The sequence below is a fragment of the Cyanistes caeruleus genome, chromosome 15 (assembly GCF_971803275.1).
Source record: "Cyanistes caeruleus chromosome 15, bCyaCae1.hap1.1, whole genome shotgun sequence".
Lineage (NCBI taxonomy): Eukaryota > Metazoa > Chordata > Aves > Passeriformes > Paridae > Cyanistes > Cyanistes caeruleus.
Window position 1 is genome coordinate 8,611,679 of NC_141715.1, and position 26,623 is coordinate 8,638,301.

At 39.1% G+C, this 26,623-nt stretch overlaps 1 long non-coding RNA gene across 2 annotated transcripts; it reads left to right on the forward strand.

Moving 5' to 3' along the window:
- The first annotated feature begins 1,117 nt into the window (after positions 1 to 1,117).
- Positions 1,118 to 13,560, forward strand: LOC111935411 (uncharacterized). 2 transcript variants are annotated; one of them, XR_015276633.1, is made up of 4 exons: positions 1,148 to 1,201; positions 2,527 to 2,571; positions 10,664 to 10,697; positions 11,086 to 13,560. It is a non-coding gene; the product is annotated as an uncharacterized LOC111935411 (long non-coding RNA). The 2 variants fall into 2 exon arrangements; XR_015276632.1 differs by lacking the exon at positions 2,527 to 2,571 and having other exon boundaries at positions 1,118 to 1,201.
- The last annotated feature ends 13,063 nt before the right edge of the window (positions 13,561 to 26,623 follow it).

Sequence of the window (26,623 nt, forward strand, 5' to 3'; positions counted from 1 at the left end):
ACAAACACCCTGTGTGTGCAATAAACACCCTGAATGTGCAATAAACACCCTGAATGTGTAATAAACAGCCTGTGTGTGTAACAAACACCCTGTGTGTGTAATAAACACCCTGTGTGTGCAATAAACACCCTGTGTGTGTAACAAACACCCTGAATGTGTAATAAACACCCTGCATGTGCAATAAACATCCTGTGTGTGTAATAAACACCCTGTGTGTGTAATAAACACCCTGAATGTGCAATAAGCACCCTGAATGTGTAATAAACATCCTGTATGTGCAATAAACACCCTGTGTGTGTAATAAACACCCTGTGTGTGCAATAAACACCCTGTGTGTGTGTAATAAACACCCTGTGTGTGCAATAAACACCCTGTGTGTGTGTAATAAACACCCTGAATGTGTAATAAACACCCTGTGTGTGTAATAAACACTTTGTGTGTGTAACAAACACCCTGAATGTATAATAAACACCCTGTGTGTGCAATAAACATCCTGTGTGTGTAATAAACACCCTGAATGTGTAATAAACACCCTGTGTGTGTAACAAACACCCTGTGTGTGTAATAAACACCCTGAATGTGCAATAAACACCTTGTGTGTGCATTAAACACCCTGTGTGTGCAATAAACACCCTGAATGTGTAATAAACAGCCTGTGTGTGTAACAAACACCCTGTGTGTGTAATAAACACCCTGTGTGTGCAATAAACACCCTGTGTGTGTAACAAACACCCTGAATGTGCAATAAGCACCCTGAATGTGTAATAAACATCCTGTATGTGCAATAAACACCCTGTGTGTGTAATAAACACCCTGTGTGTGCAATAAACACCCTGTGTGTGTGTAATAAACACCCTGAATGTGTAATAAACACCCTGTGTGTGTAATAAACACTTTGTGTGTGTAACAAACACCCTGAATGTATAATAAACACCCTGTGTGTGCAATAAACATCCTGTGTGTGTAATAAACACCCTGAATGTGTAATAAACACCCTGTGTGTGTAATAAACACCCTGTGTGTGCAATAAACACCCTGTGTGTGTAATAAACACCCTGTGTGTGTAACAAACACCTTGTGTGTGTAACAAACACCCTGAATGTGCAATAAACACCCTGTGTGTGTAATAAACACCCTGAATGTAAACACCCTGTGTGTGTAATAAACACCCTGAATGCTCCAGGAGATTATGCTCACTCAGGTAAGGAGTGATCCCACCTGCACATATTTGCCTTTGTTGGTTCTAGAGGCTCTGGGCTGTGTCTGAAGGATGATAGGAGTATTGAAGGGCAATATGGAATGGCTTCAAGGACAGAGTTGTTTGCTCTGATGTTGTTTATCACTAAATGTGAATGAAGACTGAGTTCCAGTAACTGAATTAACTTTCCTGGTTCAAATACATTTATTTTACTTAGAAGACACGGGATATGTATGGATTCTTATTTTGCTGAAGTGATGGATGAAAAAAGGAAAATCTTACAGTAAAGTTGATTAGTCTGAAGTTCTAATCTTTGCATATGTGCAGACATTAATTGAATAACTGGAACAAAATTATGTTTAACACAGTGAGTTGCATGATCTTTTTAGTGAGGAAAAAGAAGTGCTTGCTAATGATAGTGCTGAATAATCAATGCTAAAAATCGAAAAATCCTTGTTACCAAATTAATCTACTTTATTACCTGTCTCTAATTGCTCAGCTATTGTAAAATACTACATTAAGAATCCAGCTTGACTAAAGTAGTAACAAAGAAAGGCAAGATACTGATAGAAGATGCCAAAGGACTTAATATTATATGATTTTTAGCCTTGGGTTATAAACTGTGACTTCAGGTGAAGTGCCACACTTCATATATATTTAAAGAACTCTTACTTTTGAAGTGACCATGCCACTCATCATGTAAATTCATCTGGAAAAAAAAAAAAATTCTTATTCATTTGAACTCCATGTGTCACTGTGCTGCTAGACAACCTGATAATTAGATTAATTTGTGCTGGTTGTTGTTTAATAATTATGCCTCACAAGTGCCTAAAGTGTTTTCAAATAAAGAAATATCCATTGCCATCCCTGAAGCAATTTGATAACTCAATGAGTTTTCAGAAATTATATTTGTAATGAGCCATTTCTTCTAAAACAATCAGGTGTTTTTATCTCAATTTCCTTGTTCTTGGTCAATTTTCATTGGGATTTTCTCCACCTTAAACCAACAGTTGCTGTATTGTCTTCTTGTACAAAAACTTCTCCAGTGATTACAAGAAAATCTTTGTGTCTGATGTAACTTTCATCTATTTTGTGGTAACATATTTTTAAAAAAAAAAGCTTTGAAAAATGAAAGTGAATTTTATTCACTTTCACCCTGAAAATACGGTATGTGGTCTTCTGGTATTTGGCTCAACTCTACTTTCTTTTAAAATCACACAATTATACAGGTTGTTTTCATGGGCAAAGTTAGGGTCCCTTTCCTCTTCATTGTTCTCCACATTTTCCCGTTGAAATAAACTAAAACAACATCTCACTGTTACTTCCAGTAATCTCTCCTCTCCAAAAGAAACTTGTTGGAATACATCTTCCAGGTATTAATCTATGTTTCTAACCTTATTCTGCTACAATCCTGCATATGCCTATGAGATTAAAGACTTTTTTCCTTGTAAAAATAACATATATATATATAGAGAGTTATATACAGTTCATATATATAGTTCATATAGTTAATATAGATAGTTCCTTCTGTATCTAAAAATCAAAAGCAAAAAATAAGTCTTCAGGACTAAATTCAATCAGTCTCTGTTTTTGAGTGGCTTTTGTCCACAGCCATGGCTCTGTAGCAAGCAGCAGAACTGGCAACTGCACTCTCATTATTTATGCTGCTTCAACCAGTTTGTAAAGCAAAAAAACTGTACTAGAAACACCTCTGATCTGCAGGGACAAGAAAAGGGAAACTCAATTAGATGGATTGAGAGAGGATTTTCCAGGGCTTTAAGCAGTCTGGTGGCATCAGACTCTACTTTGACATGGTATTAAATGTAACTTTAAATAAAATTGAGAAACATGTAATTCGTTTATCCAGTTTAGGACCTGATAACAGGAGGGAGTAAAGAAAGTACAGATAGGAATGAAATTCTTTGTGAAACTGAGGAATTACCTTGATTTCATGCTGGAAATGCATTTTCTCAGTAACTCTTTCACACAGATTACAAATCACTGAATACACTTTATGTATACATTTTATATTTGAAGAAAAGCAAGTAGGCTCAGGCAAAATGTCGAATTATTTCTTTTAAATATTTTCCAAGCTGGCTTTGGATCTGTACTGATCTCCTTACTGCTTTCCATGGAGTGCATTGATGGGGAATTGAGAGTAGCAGACCATGAGAGCTGCTGGAGCAGTGAGGAACCTTCTCCTTGTGCCATTCCAGAGCAAATCTGCTCAGCACAGAGAGCTGAAAATGAGTTGGGAGCTGAGAGAATTTGATTGAAGTGTCAGAGTACTCAGAGCCCCGTGGAGTTCCCACAGAAGAGACTTCTGCAGCAGAGGATTGTTTTGACAAAGGAGTCCTGCTGTGTGAAATTTGCAGCTACACCTTGTGATGAGTAACCACATACTCGGCTGAGAAAAATTCCTGTCACTACTTGGGTCATGAGACATTAGCAGGGAATACTGCTCCAAAGCCAAAGTGCTCATCCTAAATACAAGTGTGCTCCTAAAATCAATATATTTATGTGCAAGGACTGGCCTGTTTTGTGAGCTCTGAAGTCCATTTGGGGGAATGAGTGCCACATTTCTGAACTTAAAATCGGAAATTCAAATGCAGAGTGAAGTAGCACATACAGCAGAAGCCAGAGGCATTATATACAGCAGGAAGAAAAACAAACTGCGCCAAGGTCTCTTTGGGACCTGTGGTGCAGCTAATAAAACTAAAGATCTGGTAATTTACCGTGTCTGCTTTCTGAGAGGGTGACGAACACAGCTGGTACCCTGGATTTGCTGCAGTGACCGTGAAGGATGCAATCAATTGGGAGTTTGATCTTCTAACTGAATCTGTGCTTGGCAGTGAATTTTAAAAATGCATCTCCTTAAGTTTATTTTGAAATAAAAAATGGAAGCAATCTTGACACTGATCAAGCAAGAAATACTAACATGCATATGTATTTTCTTGCATGGTGGCTGGTTGAGATTTGGAACCAGAAAATAGTTTGTTATATCTGAGCTGAGAAGTTGGAATTACACTTCGCATTCATCTTCTCTTTGATTTACACCAAATGATACACTCAGTACTTCATGAAGAGCATGGTAAATGAATGCATTCAGTTTTTTATTTGTTTGTAGCTTTTCCCCCTCTGTTTGTTGAGGCACCATCTAAAGCAGGCAGCTCTGCTTCCACCAAGAACATGCAGCAAGATCTCTGTTTGAAGCTGTGTCCTTTCTGCTCTGAAAGAAGGCATCTTCTGTGAGGGGAGGAAGCAGTCTTGGGAGTCTGAAAAGCAGGGCACACATCACATTGCAGGCCAGGTGTTTTGGGGATTTGGGGAGGAGCTGAATGCTGCAGGCTCTTGCCAGCCCTTGACGTGTCCCTGGCCAGGCAGCAGCGAGAGCAGTGAGCTGAAGCTGTTGGGAGCTCCTCTCCAGCAGGGTCCCTCTGACCTTTCTGATGGAACTGGGCTCTCAGAAGGTGCTGCTGAAGGAGGGCTCGGTGTGTCTGCCCATGACATGAAGTGAGGTGGGAAAGGAACATATTTCCATGTTTTCCTCTGGCTGGCAGAGAAAGAGCCAGGGCTCTAAACTGCTCACAAAAAACTAGAAGGGCTTCACAATGACCAAAGATAGGCTGAACTTGTAGTTTTCCCTCAGCTCATCTCTCTCTGGTCAGGCCTTGGACATCATTCCAACTCCAGGGAAATCCATTACTTCCCTGACTGCCGCAAGCTCTCACCATAATGAATTTCTCTTCACTTGACCTTAACTAGAAGTGTTCTGGAGGAATCAATGAGAATTTTTGTATGGTTTTAACACTCAAGGAAAACCTAACAAGCTAATATCCACCTTATTGAAGGAAAGGCTCTGACATTGGAATGAAAATGTGAATTACTGATACAAACCCCAAGTGCAGATTTTCAATTTTGCTCTTGCTAGTACATGGCTAGAAAAGCTTTTTCTGTGCTATAGGTATTGTATCAGGAACCAGGAGTCCACCCTTTCCTGGGGTAAAATGGAAAAAATTCTTCTTCTCTTGCATATAGAAACATATCCTGTCCAGGATAGAGATCCCAGTACACAGTTCCCCATCTTCAAACCCTTCCTAAATTAATTTTGCCCAAAGCAATCTTGTTATGTGGCAAGGGGTCTGGATTTTAGCAGTGTTTGAATGCTTGAACTGGAAAACAACTGGTCAATCTTATATTTTAGGATCTCTGTTTTTATTATCTCTGTTCTGTCTGCCTTTAAGTGCTTCTAATAAACCACAGAAAATCTTTGGCCATCCTTTTCTTTCTCAAATCACATCTTGTTGCAGTCAAATTTCTCCAGGGTTTGGTCCTAGCCTGGCTATGAGATATGCCTCAGTTTGGATGCTTTTCTGAAGTCATCAAAACATAGTGGATCAGCCAAAATTTGCTTGAGAACTCTTGAAAACAGGTTGTCTCATGAGCTTTCTAATGTTTTTGGCTTCCAGTCAGACTGGAAATGCTATGGAAACAACACTTATGACAGTCCAACTCCCAGCTGCTCCCAGAACTCATGGTTTGGGAAGTAAGGAAAAATCACAAATTAGTTGAAAACAAACTGTTGGATATCAGCAAAGATTCAAGCATGGTTTTAGGTAAATTCCAGTAAGTTCCACATTCAGTCAGACCTGGTTTACCTGCATCTTTTTCCTTTAGGGAGTGGTGACCACATGGGGTTCCTCTACTTCAGGTTTGGATTTTCAAAGGTGTTCAGTTCTGGCCTAAATCTATTTTCTCTAAAGCTAGTGGGTAGAGTTTGGATTTCAGTGGGAATTGAATATTTTGAAAATCCTACTCTGACTGTATTTTTGATCAAAGGCACTTCCACCCCACGTTCCTAAAGCAATGTGCACAGATGGTAATGGAGTTTCACTGCTCTGCTTGTGAGATGGGCACATTAGTGGGGCATGCTCTGCAGAAATCAAGTACCTCTGGCTACTTAAACCTTTCTGCCTCCTACTGGCATCAAAGACAGAGGAGATCAAGGTGCTGATAATGCATCAAACCTCTTGAAATCTTCAAGTTGAGCTAAAATTCATCAAACTAGATTTCTTTCTCAGAACTTGAGAACATAATCAGGACACATATAAATCTAGATTGTGGAAGTTTTAAAGGATCTGGGTGTTCAAGTACAAGCAAAGTGATGAGCAATCTCTTTAAGGATTGTGACACACATTCAATCAATATGGAAGTTGCTCATTTCTCCACTAGAGCTTTCTCCTTCCCACATGCTTTGCATGGATCTTGGTAGGATGGAGCTGGCACAAACATTAAGCAAATCAGTGTGTTTTGCACCTAGCTGAGAAATTTTTAATCTCTTCAGGCATGAGGATGAAAAGAGAAACACTATCTTTACAAAACCAAACTAGATCCAAACAAAAAAAAAGCCACAAGCAAAACAAAACCAAAAAAAAAACCCCAGCAGGATGCTGCAGCTGTGGGGCAGCAGGTAATCAGAGGCAGGGCAGTGCTCAGTGTGGGGTCCTCCAGTGGAGCTGGAGTGAGGTCACTCATCTCCCCTGGCTTCAGAGGGATTTCTCTGGTTTGCATCAGCTGAGAGCTGATTAGACTAAGGAACGCTTTTTCTTTCATGGAGAATGAGACTATTATGCTTTATACTGGAGGCTGTTTTGGTGGGGGTACTGGGAAGCAGGCACTGGTGTAAAGCAAATACTTCTGGTGTGCGACTCCAGCAGTATTTGGGGAGGGTCTGGGTGATGTAAATGAGAACCCTGAGTGGATTTGGTGGAAGCCACACACAGTTACCACAGCTCTGCTGCCCCAGGATAATGTGTTTTCCTGACTGAGCCTCGGAGCAGGAATCCTGGCTCAGGGTGGGATCAGTGGGCAGCTCCAGGGACTCCCTTTGCTGAGTGCAGAGTGAGATGAGTAAAAGATTTGCTGTGCCCACCTGGACACCCAGCCCTGCTGGCTCAGGCTGGCTCATTTTAAATGGTTTGTAACAATAACAGAACAGCTTTCACACCTGGATGATGTTTAAACAGCTTAAATGTAACATAAACAGGGCTTAAAAGGAAATCCAAGCAACTGAGACAATAAATGTTACATGAAGGTAACTGGTAAAAGGTATCTGACTAACCTAAAGCGTTTAAGTTTTCTGAAATAGATCAAACTGGGGCTGGACAGCTTTTGCCTCACTGCTTTCCCACCATTTCACTCTGAGATTTGTATAAAAATTCCCTGCTCCAAGGATGTGTGGATTGGCTTCATTCAGAATTTAGGTACCTTAATGGAAACCTTTGCTTGGTAGTGAATTTACATCTCTTGTTGCTTGTGTTGCCTGTGCTCACGACATGTAAGACCTGACTTTCAGGTAGGGTAAACTACAGAAATGAAAATTGCATTCCAAATGTAATTTTGATTATATAACTTTAATAGTGGGGTTTTCTTTTTTCCCTTTCTTTGGGGTCATGTTTTCCAAAAATATTGTATTTCCTAGGAAAATGTGAATTAATTTTCTCAATTTAATAAAAAAGTCATGGAAACATTTGTATGTAAATTTCAGTGGGAGAAGTCATAAAAACTTGTCAAACTACACAATCCTCAGCTTGCATTTTTTTTTTCACTGTTTTTTTAACCATGTAGATATCACATGGAGGGAGAAAGGTGAAAAATAAAGCATCCATGGTATGCTATGATGGATCATTAATATGTGATGTTATCCTGAATTTTGGAACTGATCTTCTCTTAGACCAGTACATTTCAGTCTTCAAAAATAAAACATGCTGTACCAGTCAAAATTCTGCTTGGCAATGTTGCAGGCATCATCTGTCTTGCAGATTTGTGCACATATGCTGCTGCAGAAGTAAAAAATTCTTTGAATACAACACTTGTCAATAATTCAGGAATTGAAATAAACATTGAAATGAATTTTAATTGAAGAAACTCTGAGGTGTCCAAGCTGAAAAATGATACACTTTGTATGTTAGAAAGTTTAGGCTGATTTTTGTGCCATTACAAATCTGAGAACTGTTAAAAAATGATGATCATTGCTTTACGTTCTTTTTAACAATTATTTGAGTTAGTACTGCTGAAGTGCATAACAATTTTGTAATCTCATTCCAATCCACCTCACTTCCTGAGCAACTGTTTGGGGACAAGTGAGACTGAACTCTGTGGCTGTTTATCTGCTGAACCCTGAGGCTGTGAAATGCTGATTTATGGCCAACACACTCAACACCTCGAGAGACCAAGCCCTTCATCCCAGGGCTATCTACAGCACAGAATTGCAAACATGCTCAGCTCTGGCTTCTTTTAGTTTGTTGCTTTTTCTTTCAAACTTTGGTATTCACAAAATGTCTCGTTTAGAAGATTTTCCAATACTTTCAAGCTCTCTTCTGCAGTTTTTTTAGTGAAGGTGATTAATTATAGCAAGTGGAAAGGGCATGAAGATTTATTCAGGCATAGTTTAAAGAAGTGCAAATGTCAAAAAAAAATAAGCTAAAGAAATTAAATGCAAGAAAAATCCAAAATAGAGCAGTCATGATGACAAGTTTACAGTAAGATGTAAAGATATTTCTATTCTGCAAACACTGTCCTGTGTGGCCATACCTCCTGGAATCTGGTGTGGATCCATAAGCTGCTTTCCCTGTAGCTCTGTTGCAGATGAAATCTGTAATGCAGAATGCATTGAGAGAAATGTCTTGGCTCAGTTTGCATGATGGCTGATGAGATGGAATTTAATTTTAATTGTATTAATTAATTTTAATCTGTTCTTGAAATTTAATATTTGGAAGATTCACACCAAAGTGAATGGACAGATAAAAAAGCCACAGGTCTGTATTTGGAAGCTCAAATTTCAGGTTGCTATCAACAGAAGCACGAGGTTGTTCAGCAAGGCTGAACAACTTTTGAAAAGAACATTAATTTAAAGAAGATATAAGGGAAACTGTGAGATCAAGCTCTTTGCTGTTGGGTCTTAACCACAACTTTAATTGGTACCAATGTAATTGGTACACACAAGACATAGGCCATGTTGTCTGCAAAAAAATGGTACACGGCAAAAAAATCACACTGGTTAGATTTGTAATTTTTTTTTTGTTTAAATAGAAAGAGTTTTTTTCTTTAGAACATATTTAGCTATTTTACAGACAGATTGTCTGGTTAATTGTTGGCAAACTCAGTGTGTGGTGGGTGGGTGGGTGTTTCTGAAAAGAGAAATCTTGTCTTAAACATTAAATTCCAAGGCAATTTTTAAGGAAGGCAAATAGTCCATAAGGAGATTAATTCACTGTCTCAGTAATTGGGCTTAGCTGACCTGTGGATATCAGGAAACTGATCTTAAGGACAAAGTTCCTTATAAACAATGCTGAGCAGTGTCACATTGTGCAATCTGGAGATGCTGTTTTTGTAGATTTGCCTTAGTTAGATGTAGCACTGCAGCTCCCTAACTCCTTCCTCTGATCCAGGCCAAAAGCTTCCCCTCTCACAAGGCTGCTCTTGCTTCATCTTCCATCTCATATTAATTGTAAAGTGTTTCTTTAAAGTTATTTCCAAGTCTTACTAAGCTATCTCTACTTATAATGTTTACTCCCAAACTTGGCATAGCTCTGTACTGCGAGCAGAAATGGTTGGATGCCTTTTGGGTAAGAACAGGTTGATCCTTAAGAGGAAAATCCTGCTGGTTGTGCCTCTTGCTTATTATTCCTGCCACTATCCACAGCTGTACAGCCTGACAATTAGGATAACAAAAGGGAGGTGGGCATTTTCCATCATCGATTTAAGATGGAAAATTTTGTCTGTGTAACACCATTTTTGTGTTCCTCAGATTTCCAAGAATCTTCCCTTTGAGTTATCAAGTCTTTAGACTTTATAGCTTGGAGAACATTAGGGAGAGTCCTGAATACACCCTTTAAAAGTTAGGATTTCAGGCTGAACAGAAAATAATTTCAAATACACTGGTAGATGCAGTTTGGGATTATTGTTTTCATGAACAAAGTGTCTTTGATGCCTTTATATAGCTGCTGAGAAAGTACAAGTTAAGCTCAAGTGACAAGAAGTATCTTTCAATCTTTCCAACATTATTCTTGTTGCAGTAATGCTTGAGTTAGACACATAAGAGACAATTCCCTCTGCAGTCCCAGAACAGGAAGAAACTCATCCTATCTTGTGTTCAGGATGGCAGTGAAGGATCAGATTACCAGATCTGATTAATTATCATGGATTTCATTGTGTTACACTGTCCTCCTGTTGTGTTGATGGTTGGGTGTTGAGCAGTGATTGCAAATGAAGTTTTTGTGTCATCACATTATCATTGAATCTGTGGGAATCTATTGGGAAGGAGGTTTGTGTCTAGCAAATTAAGGAGGAAAAATAGTTAGAGGAAGGGAGGAAAGGAAGAGGTCCTGCAGCAAGTAGAAGTAAAATCAAACATGTTTGAAAGAGCTGTAACTCATTAGTGGGTTCATGTTTTTGTTCCTCTAGGTTTGCAAAGGACTTGATATCCATCTCCTGACAGGTGGGTGTGTGTTTTCTGGAAGAAATTGCTACCCAGGGCTGGTAACTGTATTTAATTGATTGATTTATGCAAATAATTTCAATGCTGAGGGCTGTACTGCAGTTTGGAATAGGTCACACCACTGTATCTGGCTGGAGACACCACTCCTCACAATTCCACTGCTTCTGAATTTCTCCTCCTAAAAGGAGCAGAAGAAGCCTTAGGAAACTAATAGCACAAACTATTATTTTGTAAGATTAAAAGCAAAGAGCAAGATTTGAGACCAGAGGGACACTTAGAATGGATAATAGAATTTATAACTTGTTCACTCTGCTTCGCTTCTTGCTAATTTGGTTTAAGATGTTTCTTGATCCTGTCACTGAGATTTACCATGCAGTTCCTCTTTCAGACAAAAAGGAATTTTCCACTGCTGCTGGAGCAGTGGGAGAGCAGATGGCTGAGCTCTGGGAAAGGCAGTGACTCCTTGGTGCAGCACAGGAGAAGGTAGAGTGAGACAGTGTCCCCAGAGCCAGGGTGCCCTCGGGGTGACACACACGGGAGGGCAGCTTCACCAGCACCTGGCAAAGAGTTGCAATCCCATTAGGAATGCCACTAAGATGAAGGTAAGTATAGTCACTTAGTGCTAATCTCGTAAAACATCTGATTCTGGGGCTCAGTACATGAGCTCAGAGATGAAGTGCACTTCTGAAAGTACCTCCCGGTCTTCTGCAGTGATAGAAAGCCCTTCATTAAGTTTTCCCTCAAATAATGCATAAAATGAGCTACATGAGGATACTTTAATTTCACTCTAACACTCACATTCCCTTGAATGTCCCAAGCCCTGCAGTACAGTGTGGCAATGGCAGTGGATGTTTTAAGTGTTTTAGAGCTGACAAGACACATAGAGATTTATTACTGCATAGATTTTTTTCCATCTTGGCATCAGTGTGTGTCACAAAAGTGATGGGATGTCCTGGCTGTGCTGTGTCCTGCTTCTCCTCCATCCCCACCTTACACTCTCCCCCTTCCAGGGCTAGCCAGTGGTGTCAGTTCAGAAGCCAAATGAAAAAGTGGGTGCAAGAGGAAAGTAAAAATGGAAAAACTGCTTAAAGCTGGTTATATTGAAATTACATTTTACATTAAATTATAGATCTCCAATTCCATGATCAGCAGAGCTCTCCTCAGAAGGTATGAGAGCTCTCACTTCTACACATTGAATTCATCAGATAGTTCTTTCCAAAAGCCAGCATTGAAAGTGTTTCCCTGGGTGTGAATTGCACTTTCTGGGTGTAAGTGCAGTGCACAAGAACCTGGTAATCTCTTCTCCTTTTTCCTAATGAAACTGCAGCATTTTAAATTTATTTTTTTTAATACAGTAGCACATGGTAGAACTGTAAATTCTGGCCTTTAGGGCTCTACTGAAGGTCCTAACTATGCAGTTCAGTATACCTGCTTCAGATTGTGTAATGAACTGTACTTCTGAGAAAACAAATACACATTTCAAACATAATAATTCATAGAAATTTATTTTGTTTCATCTATTATAAATGGAACCATTCTTTTCATATTTGCAATTTTGATCTTAACACAGGAATAGTAACTTCAACAAGGGCAACAAAAAATGTCTCTTTACTCCATACTAAGGGAAATATAAAGTTTAGATGATGAAACAAAAGCTCTCTTGGACAATCTCACACCAGAACAAATTCTAGAGCTGAAATGCGACGAGTGAATTACAACTTATATTACAATTTCCCCTCAGGCTTTGCCCACATGATTAAAACCAAAACAGTCTTATCAAGAAATATCTTTTTCTGAGAAATGGCAAGGATTCATGTAGTGAAAATGGCAACTGGCCGCTGAAGTAAGAGATTTCTGGTATTAGAAATAACAGGGGTTTTGGCTTCTTATTGAAAAATGATGTTTTTTAGTTAAATGGTCATTTAGTAGCATTGGAAGCGTGTATTTGTAGTTCTACCTGATGTACCCAATAAAACTCAGCTTTGTTGTGAAAACCATGATTATGCAGAAAAACTGTACCATCTCAATCAGCTTTCACATAGCCCCTCTGAGATTAAACCACACTCCCAAACCTCTTGTTTGCCTGTGCTTAAGGGATAGAATTTATTTCATCAGATGAACAATGATCAGTTTAATTTTGTAACTGAATTTTCTCAAATGCATTATTTATGCTTATTACCTCAAGAAAATCAGTGGGAGTTCACATACAATAAGCTGAATAGATGAATATTACAGTGTTTGAAATGCTCTCCAACACTTAGTTTGGACCTGCACTAAAAGTAAAATTAAGAGCTGATATTTTCCTTTTTATTTGCAGTGCCCAGGGAAGCAGAGAGGAATTATTGGGATTTGTTATTTGCATGCCATAAATCTGAAATCAGTCATGTCTTTGTAGAAAACACTTTGGATTGTAACACTGTAGTTTAATAATATTGTATATACAACATTTACATGTGTATTTGTGTTTTGGAAGGGCTTTCATCTCTTACCCATATAATAAAGGAGAGTATCCAGCTGCATAAAAAGATAAGGCAATATAGATGATCTGAGTGATAATTTAGATGGGGATCAGCAGTTTATATCTTCAGCAGCAGTCCATGGGGAGGTACAAAAACCATCTGCACCCTAAGCATGCAATGCTACTCTACTCATCAGTTATTTACTGCAAGCTCCTCTTTAATCCTGTGTGTGGTATTACCATTGATCAGAAACCCCAGCTCAGCTCAGCAAGTATTGGATGTCTCACTTTCTTCAAAATCAGTCTGGAAACCTTCCCAGGGATGCATCTGCTCCTTTAATTTGCCACAGAGATGAAGAATTTGTGAAGAAAATTAAAGCTGGAATAAACATCAAGCATCCTAAATCTTCATGCTGTTGTGGTAGAAAATGTGTGTAAAGCAAGGGGAAAAATCTTCAGCAGATGTTCTGCTTTTAACCCTAAACTGTAACTGATTCCAAAAGCCAAAGAGAGTGCAGTACAGAAAAATTTAGGTATGGTACAATACTGAAGGAATATTTTACTTGCCTGGGACAGTCTTAAAATCCTTTCCCACTGTTCCCTCTGTCCCACAACTTTCTGGTTTTGTTTTTATTTTTGCTTTTTTTTTAAACCATACCATACCTTTATTTAGGAAGAGCTCTGTTTAGGTTCCTCCTCCAACCTGACCTCTGTAGGTTCAGCCCACCCTACATTCTTCTGAGGAAAAATTAATCATGCAGTCATAGAATAGCTTGGGTTGGAAGTGACCTCACCTTGGCCAATCCCCCTGCAAAGAGCAGGGACATCTCCAACTCAATCAGCTTGCTCAGATCCATGTCCAACCTGACCCTGAATGCTCCCAGGGATGCAGCACCCATCACCTCTCCAGGTGCCACTCTTTTACCACTCACTATGAAAAAAATTATTCCTTCTATTAAATATAAATTGATATAAGTTTAAACCACTACCCCTTCTCTTCTTCCCTCCCAAGCTTTTGCAGCACAGTGCAAGAGAGACTTAAATGAGCTCTGCTTTTACTCTGGTTCAGATTTCTCTCCTGCCCCTGTTGCTGCCATCAGTCTTATTTTTCCAAAGTACCTCATGGCACTGCCAGCTGCGGTGACCTGGTGGCACTGAGCAGGTCTGTGATGGGGACAATAAGTCATAATCAGCTAACTTGGAAATTCTGAAAACTTTCCATAAGAAGCAGGAGAAATGTTCCAGTGGGAATTTTTTAGGCTTTCTGCCAAGGTGTCATTTGAACCTGTGCTGCTCTCCTCCTCTGGAGTGACTTGCTCCAGGCTGTGGAGGGATTTTGTGACCAACTTGAGGCCAGAAATTTATACACCTTGAGGTCTTGTTGCTTCACTCTGACAAGATCTTTTCCCACTGGCACACAGGAAACCACAGTGGCTGAGATTCTGTCTGCTCCCAGTGAGGAGATGTCCTGTTTTCCTCTCCTTACCCTTCAGTTTCTCTGTCTCAAAGTCCTCAATGCATTTCTCGTTTCCACTCCCTGGAGCTGCCTTGCTGCTGCTCACCTGTAAATCACCAGCCTCCAGAAATCATTTCCTCTGGTTCTCCTTTCAGCTTATCAGGTGCAATGTACTTGCTTTGAGTTCATGAAATACAGACTTCAGATAGCTTTTTGTGTTGTTTGGGGTTTTCTGGGGAGAGGGTTTTTTGGTGGGTAATGGTGTGGAACCAGGATTATTACAAATAAATCCTACAACCTTGTTGCTTATTGCCTGTGCCTGCAGAACACAGAGTGGCCTGCCAAGTACAGAGTGAATGTTTTTTCACCTTTTTTTTTTTCTGTGACATGACATACAAGACATTCACAAAAGATCAGGGTTAAGAGTTAAGATGCTTTATTGAATTTAAAAGGGAGAAAAAATGGTTGCTTATGTAAGTTATTTCTTTTTGTTTTCCTTCCAACCCAAGAAGAGAAGCCTTAAAATCAGTTTATTCAAAATGATCATGGTGCTGAGCTGCAAGTCCAGAGACTGGTCTGGAGTGATTGCTCTGGGAAAGGGACAGTTTGTAAATGCAGCTGCTCTTGTCTAATTTAATGAAATCTTGAAGAAAAATTAGTGAAAACCTGCCTTTTTATTTTTTTTATGCAAACTAGATTTTCTCATAGTATTATGCAGCTGTCTGAAATAGGAAGATTGAATCCCTTTTTCATTACTCAAACTGTGTGTGTGGTGAAAGGAAACAGTATTGCAAGTCAAGTGAGTGGCATGACTAGCTACAAACCTATAATAAAACCCAAGCAAATTGGGGTAGTCTATGTTTTTTCCATCTCAGTGACCCCGAGTACAAATTCAGGTTGAACGTTTTTAGTGCTTTTTGACAGAAGAGATCCATTATAGTTGAGATTCCTGAGAAAATTTTAGAGCTACATTTAGGTGAATCAGAAAAAAAACCCATCAGATCAAACAGTAGCAGATTTTGGGAGTGGACTAAACATTTCTTGGAAATCAGCTATACTTGGGGCACTAGTACTCCACATATACCAGAGTCTGATTCTGCATTTTTAGGAATTTATCTAAAAATTATACCTTTTCTGCTCTTCATCCTGTGCAAGTGCTTTTTCTGGGAGCAGCTCTCACAGCTGTACCCACAGCTGGAGCTCTGAATGAAAAGCAGATAAAACACGTTCTCTTTCTCGTTTCTGCAACAAAGAGGGAGGATGCACAGAAATGCTTTTATCCAAATTGTCATGTTCAGGGAACTTTCTTTTTATTATTTTCTTGACTTGAAGCGTTACTTCCATTTGCACTTTTCTGCTTGACTGAGAAGATGACTGGTGTGAAGGTGAGCAGCGGTGGAACAAGGACTGACACCCTGGAAAAAAGAGCTGCTTCTGTGCCCATGCTGCTGAAGAGAAAACTTTCAAACACAATATTATTACAGGGAAGCAGATGTAGGAATACCAGAAAATATTTACATTGATCTCTTAAATCTTGGGTCTTGCCAATGGTTTGATAATGCTATGCTAGTGAATAAATGCTTTATTTAACTGACATTTTTTCACTAAGATTTACTGTGTTTAAGTCTGGTTCTTGTGGGGTGCAGTGTAGCTTTCACAGAGAGTAAATAAGAAAAGAGTAAAGGCTGGCTCTAAACAAAACTTCCTTGCTGTAGAACTTGTTTAATGCCAGAGTACTACAAGTAGATTACTGACAATGAAGTTTCTTGAAAAAAAAAATGCACTTGAAAAATGAAAAATATGGACAGAGAAAAGTCACACAGATTTTTCTTTTGTATAACAACTGTAAATCTAAAACCACCCTGCAAAGTTCCCAGTGCTTATTCTGGTTTTACATGTGCACAAGGGGACACCAAGTTCTTGCACTGAAAGACAGAACACAGGGGCAAATGATTTTTCTAGGGAACCACATATCCTACAGGTGGGCAGGGAAGTTGTGTCCTCACCTGCTTCACAGCTAGCTGGCCTGGCTTTGTTGGTCAGGACTCTGTTGTTTGATTCATATTTTCCTCTGTGCAATCCTGATTTTCCTCTATAACTATTATGATCTTTTCTCCAGGTTGTGGTTGGTTCCTGATTTATGTCTAATGTCCTGTGATATCTGGAAAGTACAGAAGCTCTTCAGACCCCATCTCTTTCCATTTTAAAGGTTTTAAATGGAAAATGCCTGTGGACTGTTACATGGGGAAAAAAAAACACTGGAGGATCCTTAAAAATAGCATTAATCTTACTCACTGTCTTTCACTTCAGAACTCCACTTTTCAAGACATCCTTTCCCTATTTTTCCTTCTCTGTTCTGCTCTGCCTTATAGCTATTTAAATTCAGGTGTCCTCTTTTCACTGGTTTCTAAATTTCTCTTTTACTTTAATGCCATCATCCAAGGGTGGCTAAACCAGAAGGATAATGAATCTCTGTCACAGAAATTAAAGTCATAAGGAAGAGCCAGCTTGATGCTAACTTGCTCTCTAGAGCCTATGGGAATACCTAAGAGTAGAGGAAGTGTTTGGTTTTGGCTCAGTCCAAGCATTCACAGCCTGCCTGGTACCAGCCTGATAAAAGCTGTGGGAATTTGTGTCGTGTGTCCTGTGTGGGTGTGGGGCTCTCGGCCTGGGCAGCTCTGGGAGGGTTTAAGTGCTCTCAGCCTGTTCCCTTAGCATACCCCTCCTGCAGTCTGGCAAGGGAAGGGCTCTGGAGACCTTCCCCACCATCACTGCTGCAACTCACCCCCTTCCTATGAAAGGGCAAAGCCAACACAGGAAAACAGCAGAAGGCTGCAAGCTCCCCCTAATCACTGGCTCTGGGAGCAGAGTCTAGGCAGCAAACCAAAATTTCACTCATGCTGCCTGGGTAATCCATGAGTGGATTATGATCTATTTCTGGAAAATCCATGCCATGGACATGTTTATTATCCTCTCATTTAAATCTAAAATGTGTCATGAGGTGGTAAGAAAAAGATCTTTCTATTCTTCAGTTTCTTTAGTTTCCTTCAGTTTCTTTAGTTTCTCCCTCATACCTCATTAGGCTCAGCAGCTCTACCATGAAAGATTATTTACATCTGGGCTTCTACTATTTCAAAAATAATGTATGGGCAGACCAAGTTGGAAAAATATTACACAAAGAAAGCCGAGTAGCCTTAATTAAACAAATTAGTGTTTGTCTAGTCAGTGTGATTAACTTTTGTCCCTGCAACACCTGAAATTATAACACTAACAAATATTGCAAGGCATTTTAAAATTAAATTAAATGCTCCTCTGATTACATTAAAGATAATGCATTTAAAATCTAGTCCTTCAGGAGCTGTTGCTCTCCAGTGACAGCACTGATCAATTTGCCTTGACTTTCCCTGCAGAAGTAATCTTTGAGTCTCCTTGAGTCATCATTTGATCAAAGGGCATTTGTAACTGGGCTGTTTGAGCAGTCTGAGCTATCATCTTAATGTAAAGGTCCCAAAGGAAAGGAAAACGAGAGTGAGTGTGCTTATGCATGGGGTAATAAATTGATCTGACTATGTGGATAATTATACAAAGGTAGGAAAAAGCAAAATGTTTGGAGAAAAAAAGCCTTGCTCTTAACAGCCTTGATAGAGAGCTATTACAGTTGTTATTTTTCCAAGAAAACCAAATCACTACTACCAGTTATTGCTATCTGCAGGGGAAGAACAATTCCTGGATTACACATGCAGGATAGAGAAGTCTGGTACCCTCATTTCTTCCACAAGAAGAAGGTGTGTACTGAGTATGTTCTTAGCAAGGAAATGAAGGCTGTAAGGAAAGTATATCTTCTGGATGAACTAAAATAGAGCATTAAAGTAGTTGACATAAATATATGTATGTAAAGCACTTCTTACTTAGAAGGATTTTTGAAATTTCTAAAATAAACCATGGAGAGCATATTTCAAAATTATTTATAAAATTTGAAATCTTGATATTCTCTCTCAGACTTGTCTTCTTTTCTTTCCCTGAAATGCCAGGGGCACACGGTTATTTTTAAGGTGTTCAACTCAGCTTGGGAATCTTTTTCCTTTAAGCAGGAAACTGTGGTGACTTTTTCCAATGGGAAAAAAAAAAAGTGCCATGATTAAAAGCTTATAAGTCAAACAGCAATTTCCTGGATAATGGGATATTTGAAAATGTATGCTGCAGTGGTTTCAGATATTGTGGTCATGCAGAGTAAGAGCTGGCTTGCTGCAGATCTCTGTTTTCTTGTTTAGACATTTGCCTTTCTGAAAATTCAATTACACAGATGCAAACTTCTCATTCTAACAGCAAGTATAGATAACATAGGGATAAATGTATGTGTGGGTAGGTGTATTAGTGTACACATACACTGCCTTCTTGAGAGAACACTAATAGATCCACGTTGTTTATGTAATTCCAGTGTTAGCTGCAGGGACAGGAATTTGCTGTTTCTAAACAAACCATGTCACCCACATCCTCAATTCCTTGGCATGAGATCACGGTCTGCAATTTGAAGCAGGTGATGCCTCCTGTGATAAATGAGCCAGAGGAGGAATTAAAATCTCCAAACAGCCCTTTTCAGAAGGAAAATAATATGGTCATCCCAATTCCTGACATGAAAGAAAACTATGAAATGTCAGCACCATTCTGCTGCCGCAAAAAAAATTAAAAACATTTTTAGGAAAAGTAAGGCAGATTGGTCTGATATGAGGTGCAATGTTATTTCAAAGCACAAAGGACTTCCCAGGAATCAAATATGTTGAACAGAACACCAGAATGGAATTTAGGATGCAAAATAAAAACCTTTAATCACACTTTATAGCTTCACTTTGAATTTGGAGACTGTATGAGGGATGAAGTTTAGTATTTAAGATGAAGCTTGACATATCTCAAGGATTTGAAGCCTAAAGCTTGAAGTTCTCATTTATCTTTCTATTAAGCTCTCTGACAAATTTCAGAAAACCAGGCAGTTGAATCTGCAGTTACTTGTGCTACCTTATAGTAGCTAATAAAGCTGTCCTACTTCCTCAGAGGTATGTAAGAATGTAAATTGTTTTGAGACTTTGTTCATTTACTGACATATATTTTCCTTTTGCATTTTTACTAAATGGCCTGGAGGGAAGGGAAAGTCCTGTAAAATCCTACACTGCTATATCTAGAGAGATTTACTTTCTGGATGCAATTCTACCTAATTATTACTGCTTTCTAACATTGTTTAGTATAATGCCCAAGAGTCCCAAGACTAGAAAAAAATTGCATATTGTGAACAAGCGAAATTTGCTCATTAAGTTTAATTTCCTTATGCTACGAGATATTTAAACAAATAACAACCTTTAAACATCTGAGTAATTCTCTTGAAATCCTGATGCATTGATAAATACTTAAGGAAAGCTTTTCACTGAATGAGAAAACCATGAGTTTTTTTCATCTATGCTTTCTTCTTTATGTATATGTTATGGCTCATTAATTCATCTCCTGACTTGCCAACCATAGCACAGATGATATTTTGATTATCAGATGCTGCCTTGTGACAAGAGCTTGCAAATTCTCCCCCAGACATGTTGCTGTGCTGCAGGAAGGCTCAAAGAGCTGGGTCTGAAGAGGAATTTCAGAAATTACTCAGTGTCCTTGAACATCTCAGTGTGGCACTGGAGTGCTCATGATGGAGAGGGATGTGTTAAATATTCCAGTGGGTAAAATAACTTTAAAAAGAGTACTCTTTGTAAGTTACAACATCTCACATATTTCTTTGGCCTCTTCCACTCAGGATGTGATTTTGCTACCTGGACATAAGGAATGTAAAGACTGCTCCCACAGTATTTCACTGAATTTCAGTTTTCATACTGAAATTTTACAGTTATTAGTGGGATTTCCCTGATGGGATTGAATCATGTAGTTCCTGTTAAATTCTGAAGTCCCCAAAGCCAGACTTTCAAAATCACAAGATTGATGCTGTAACATCAGTGATGATTTCATTCAATTGGGTACATCAGTTCTGCATAGAACACATGGGAAAGTCAAACCAGGTTTACTTTCCTCTATGGGCTGGACTTTAGGAAGCAGATTTGCCTCACAACATATGGCAGGACACTTTGGAAAAGTCTGAATATGGAAAACAGTAAACCAAATAAACTGGACAGGCTGCTGGGTTCTGGTCTGGAGCTTGCATTCCCAAAGCAATTGGATTCCTAAAGCAATCCCAACACATAAATCAGGAAGCAATTGCATGCTGTGGAGCTGACAGCACTTTTACAATGTCTGCTTCTAGGATTTTATTCCCCCTGTGTTCGAGGCACACCAATCTCAGGTGATCAGTTACTGTTCTCTGTGCACAGGGATCCTCCCCCGGCAGGATTCATGGAGAGAAGGCTTTGGACACAGCCATACACACAGCAACCAAAACACTTCTTCCAGTAGCTCAGTCCAGCCACTCCAGTGCTTTTCACTCATTGCTGCATGAGTAGCTTCATGCTGTTTACAGAAATTCTAAATATTTTATTATGTTTATACTCTAGGGAGAGGTGGATTTTGTTTACACTCAGCTTTTACTATGAAAGCCTAGCAGATGCTTCCAACATTCCAGTGTATTTTTCTTGGATAAACAGGAGTGAGGGTCTTTTTCAGAATAAAATGTGCAGCTCAACTTTCAAAGACTAAAAATTTAAAGCACTCCATTGAAGTGCATTCTTTAAAAAAAAAATTAATTTATTATTTTTATGGTTAAATTCAGAAAAAAGGAGAATTACTATAAACAAAGCTGTAGTTATGTCCTTGCAGAGGGGTAGGTAGCTTTAGTGTTCATGGTCTATTTTGATAAGAGTTGCAAAATTCAGATTAACATTCAGATTATATTTGTATATTCATGCAGTTCAAGGCAGTTTTGAGTAGAGGCTGTTCCCAGGTGGTTTGGGACTTCTGTTAGAGGTTTAACACCAGGGAAGTGATGTGTTTTACTGCCTTCTCTTACCTGTATTGTCCCCATAGGTCTGGATTTGCTCACATTTGTCATGGGACAAAAAAGAGTAATATTCCTGGCAATGCACACACAACTTTGTGCATGCAAAACACTAGAGCTGATTGGGGAAAATAAACAGAAATTTAAAACATCAAGCATTTTGCTTTTTTGCACAGTTCTGCTGAACACTGAAAACCCACTTTCAATCTGTATTTATAGATTGAATTCAAATAGTAAAAATCTCACAGACTATGGACAATATTATTACATTTATGCAGCACCATGAATTTTTGGGTTGGATGCCTTATGATGCAAAGCAGTTCATTCTTCGTTATTCATGAAATCAATTTATACAAGCAGTGCCTAAACTTGCTCTCATAGAAACTGGAGGAATATTCTCCTTGCCTTCAGAGCAGGAGAGGACAAGCAATTGCAATGTTATACATCTGGGGAGCATAGACATTTCTGGAAAACCTTTTATTTCTTTATACAATAGGGTAAATGAGGACCAGAAAGACTATGTTCAAACTTCAATGAAAAACCAGTAGGGAAATATCAATTCAGTCATCTAAGTGGGTAGTATTTTTTTTGCGAAGGATCAGTAAGCAGAATAAATGGAATAAGAGCTGAATAAATTAGGTTTGTATAGAAAAGAACTCCATGAGGGTATCATACAGCACTGGAGATGTGCTCTGGCAAGCAGCTCTGTGGGGAAATAAATGTATACTAAAGGGAGCCAATGAAAGGTTGACTGAATACAAAATAATGTCTATTTTGTGTCCTTACAGACTGAAAAAAGCATCCCAAAGCCCCCTTCCTGTCCTTCCTTCAGATAAATCTGCTGTGTCCTAAGTGTATTACAACTGGAGATGCCAACTTGCCTGGGATGGAATGGCACAAGCCCCACTTGGGCAAAACCTCTGTCACAGTGTCTCCTATCATAAAATGCTACACAATTCCAGAGGAAATGCTTGTTTAAATTCTAGACCTGTCCATCCTTGGTCAGTCTGTCTGGGCTGTGTCTTCCCAGGGCTCAGATATGTTTTTCAGACTTTTAGGGTTTGGAGACTTTAAATGGAACTCATTCCTTGTGTCAGCTATTGATCCAGCAACAGACCAAATTAGTTTCATGACATCATTTCCTTGCTGCCTGAAGTGAGATGGGGAAAAAGTTGCTTTCCAGCATTGTGGAATTACAATAACTTCATATATTCCCTCACCAGAAAGTCATCTATTCTCTCATCCTGCAATTAATCTTGCAAAAGAGCAAACAATGACATAGAATTAATCAACCACTGTGACAAAAAAATTGTGATGGAAAGATGAACCCAGCTAAAATTAATTTTTTGAGCGACAGCTTGAAGCTCAAACAAGTGGAAAACATGGTGCAAATTGTACTTAGCTTCAAGAAAGGGATTTTAATGAGAAATGCAATGGCACAGCAATACTAATCAGTTATGAAAACACAATCCACCTTGGGCTGCTGGGTGAGTATCATCCCCTTTCCTGCATTTTCCCTGCACTGTGCAACACACTGGAGGGAACAAAGATTGTGCTGCATCTATCACCCAGGCTGAGGGGAAGTGCTGGTGCATTTGAGAGAGCAGCTGAGTGGTTTGTGCTCAGGTACAAATGTCTGTGGCAATGTCCATTGGCAAATGCTGCATGAAAATATTGTTATTTCTGAAAATAGGAGGTGGATTATCTTTACTAGATATAAGATACTAGATATTTACTAGAAATCAGATAAATAGAAAGTGCCCTGTGAACTAATTTATATCTGTCACACACTGAGAGCTGCCAGGTAAGGGCAGAATGGTTTGGATCCTGATGCAGGCATCATTCTGCAGCTGCAGACAGGACAGTCCTCAGGGAAGTTCCATGAATGCCAACTGGGGCATTAAGCCTTGGGTCCTGCCTGAAATTCAGCAGTCACCATCACCTTCTTATATTTATGGATGTTCAGCTTTGTATGTTTTGTTTCTTTGGGTTTTTTTGGTTTTTAGAGTAGAGAACTCTTCTGCCTTTCTTATTGATGTTTCAGAGAAAATAAGGTAACTCATGCCTCTAAAATGCATTATTTTGTGCATTGCCAGGGCTGGTGGAAGTCGAGGAGGAGCCTGGTTACTCCTCCCAAGGGTTCCTGGCTCCAGGTAAATGAATTCTCACCTATTTTAGCTGACACCTCAGTGGACAAAAGAGGTGTGTAGAACCCAGCTACTTCCCAGGTTCTCACCATTATTTAGCTGCCTTTACCTGTGCTAGTATTTTCTAGGTAATTGAAAAGCTGCTGATTTTATTATCATTTAGCAATGAAATATTATCCTTACTTTTCTTTGCAAGTGTTTTGAAAATATCACTATGGCCTTTTTTCTTCCAGATTTTAGGAGTTTGACTGACATGTACAAGGGGGCAGGTTTTCTTCAAGGTAAATTCCTACATTTTCCATTTTGGAGCTAAAAACAGTTTCTCTGTTCCTTTGGGTTTTTTACAAGTGGAAGTATAAAGCTACTAAATATTCCTGTTGTTGCAGTAGTGGCAGTAACTCAGCTTCTCTTAGTTTTCAAATACTATTTCAGGATTGGTTTTTAAACAACAAAACCAAGCTCACAGATTCCCTAGCGGTAAGTTGTCTTGTTAATTAAGTTTTGCTGTTAGATTTATTCATTGAAAGAATACTTGAGAAAAAGTACTATGAAATACAATTGTTTAAAAACTTCATAGGAATAACAAAGTACTTTAATGATAAAGTGACAAAATATGATTGCTTGGCTTGAAGAAGGCTTGCTGTATGTCTGTCTCAAATGGAAGGTGTATCTTTGGTTGATTAATGACCATATAGTTCTCTATGATTCCTTAGAATGGCAAACAATGTACTAAAAATGAATTTTTATATGTAGGTGAAGATGCCTAGAGGAGCATGAGATACAGATTAACAATGAATATATTGAATCTCAGTTTCCTTTTTTTGCTTCCCTCTTCCAAGTCCTTTCTCAAAATGAATAGATAACAAAAAAATTAATGAGATGTTGAGTGATATGCCTGAGTCCCATGCAACACCCTACTTATGTAAGATTTTGCTCACTTCTAAAGAGGTACTGTTGGGTACAACTTGAACAGGGCTCACAATAATCTGCTGCAATAATCTGCAGTTTATTCCCTTCACTTCTCAACATTCTGTCGCTTCCATTGCATCTTTGCAGAGTTTTTGAGTGATGTTTCATACATACAATTAAGTGACAAATCTATCCCTTCCCCACCTAAGGTGAGATGAGCCATTATGAAATAATTTCCAAACAAATGTGTCACCATTGAGCTACATGCAGCTTCAGGTTCTTAAATCCAGATATTTGGGATTAAAAGAGATACAGTTAATCAATTTCCTCCCCTCTTGCCTCCCAAATGGAGGTTTTCTTATTTTGATAAAAGTCGCTGTAATCATACAGAAAAAAATGTTTGTCAAAACAACACATATATTATGTCTGTGGAGTATGTCATGGAGTATAATTTGCTTTCTTTATCTTGGAGCTATTATTGTTTTCCTTCAAGTCTCTTATATTCAGGGCTAGATGATTTCAATTACCTCAGATCTGCTGTAGGTCATGTTTTCTGCTCCCACAGTCATCCACCCTTTTCATTTTAATATTAAAGAACTGAGAAAGATGAAAATATAATTTTCAAACAGTTGCAGCTTTAACTCCTGGTTAAAACTGGGTGAAATGGAATGGTTATTTGTTTTTTTCTGCTAAGGAAAAAAGTTGTGTTTGTTGATTATTTCTGCAAGCAGCTCTCAGAATTAGATTTCAGGTTCACATTTAAGCTATAGCTTTTCAGACCTATCTAGAATTCATCAATAATCATACAGGAGCATGTGTGTAGTGTCTGGGTCACAGATCAGGTCAGGTACTGGAAGTACTGGAAGAAGTGGCTCAGGAATGACCAGCACCTTCCAGAAAAACCTGACTGTTCCTGCACTCTTGGCAGAACATAACTGGAGGAAAGGATGATCAGAACGATGTGACCAACTGAGTTTGGAGGAAAAAGTCAGTGCATGTTGATTGTCCAAACCACAAACTACAGGACAACATGCAGCTGTATGTTCCTGTTATATTCCTGTCACTCCAGCAGTGCCAGTATTTTGGAAGAAAGGAGAGAAAGAAGGACAGGGAGGTCCCAAAGGGGCATGAGAAACATCTGCTGCTCCTGTCCCCTGTGACCCTGGCATATGCAACCCCTGAGAACTGGACTTTCTGGTCTGTTTTTCAACACTTATTTGAGACCTCTGGGGTCTCCTTGCTCCAGTGTGCTGCAGACACACAGCTGTTCTTGTCTTCTGCAACAGATGTGATCTCCAGATGTCCCTGAGTCTCAGAAGTACATGTGGAGCAGCATCCAGCTTTCCACATCTCCAGGGGAAGAGGGTGTTGATAAAAAGAAAAATATGCTCCAGGAGCTGGACCTGGTGCTGGCTGTAGCTCATTGCTCTCCTGCTGTCATTGGAACACTCTGGAAGGTCCTGCCAAAGGAAAGACTTTACTCTGCAGAGTCCTTAAGAGTCTAAACACATCCTACACACTGATCACCACTAAACTGTGCTTGTGCAAGTTGGAGGTCTCAGAACTGAGAGCTAATTATATAGCTAGTTATGGGCTGATGAGACAGTGATTGAGCACCACATAATTCTTCAGTCCTTGTTGATTTCCCCCCAAAAGTATTTCTGAGGGAAATTTGCTAGGGATTAATCATATATAGAGCTATAAAGAGGCTATTTTACCTCCTAAAATGAAGATATTCCTTGGCAAGCCTTTTGAAATCTGTGATGAATCCATCCAAGCATTCATTTATTAGTAAAAAAGCAAACATAACTTGAATGGAGTCAGTGCAAGGGTCAGTCAGCTCCTCAGGCAACAGACTGCAGGCCCATTATCTGCTGTGTAATTCTGGGTATGCTGCTGTTGCACTGCACCCAAATGCTTCTTGAAGAGACTTTTCCAGAGCCTCTTGTCCAGGGTGTAGGTATTAACACCTCCTGGCCATAT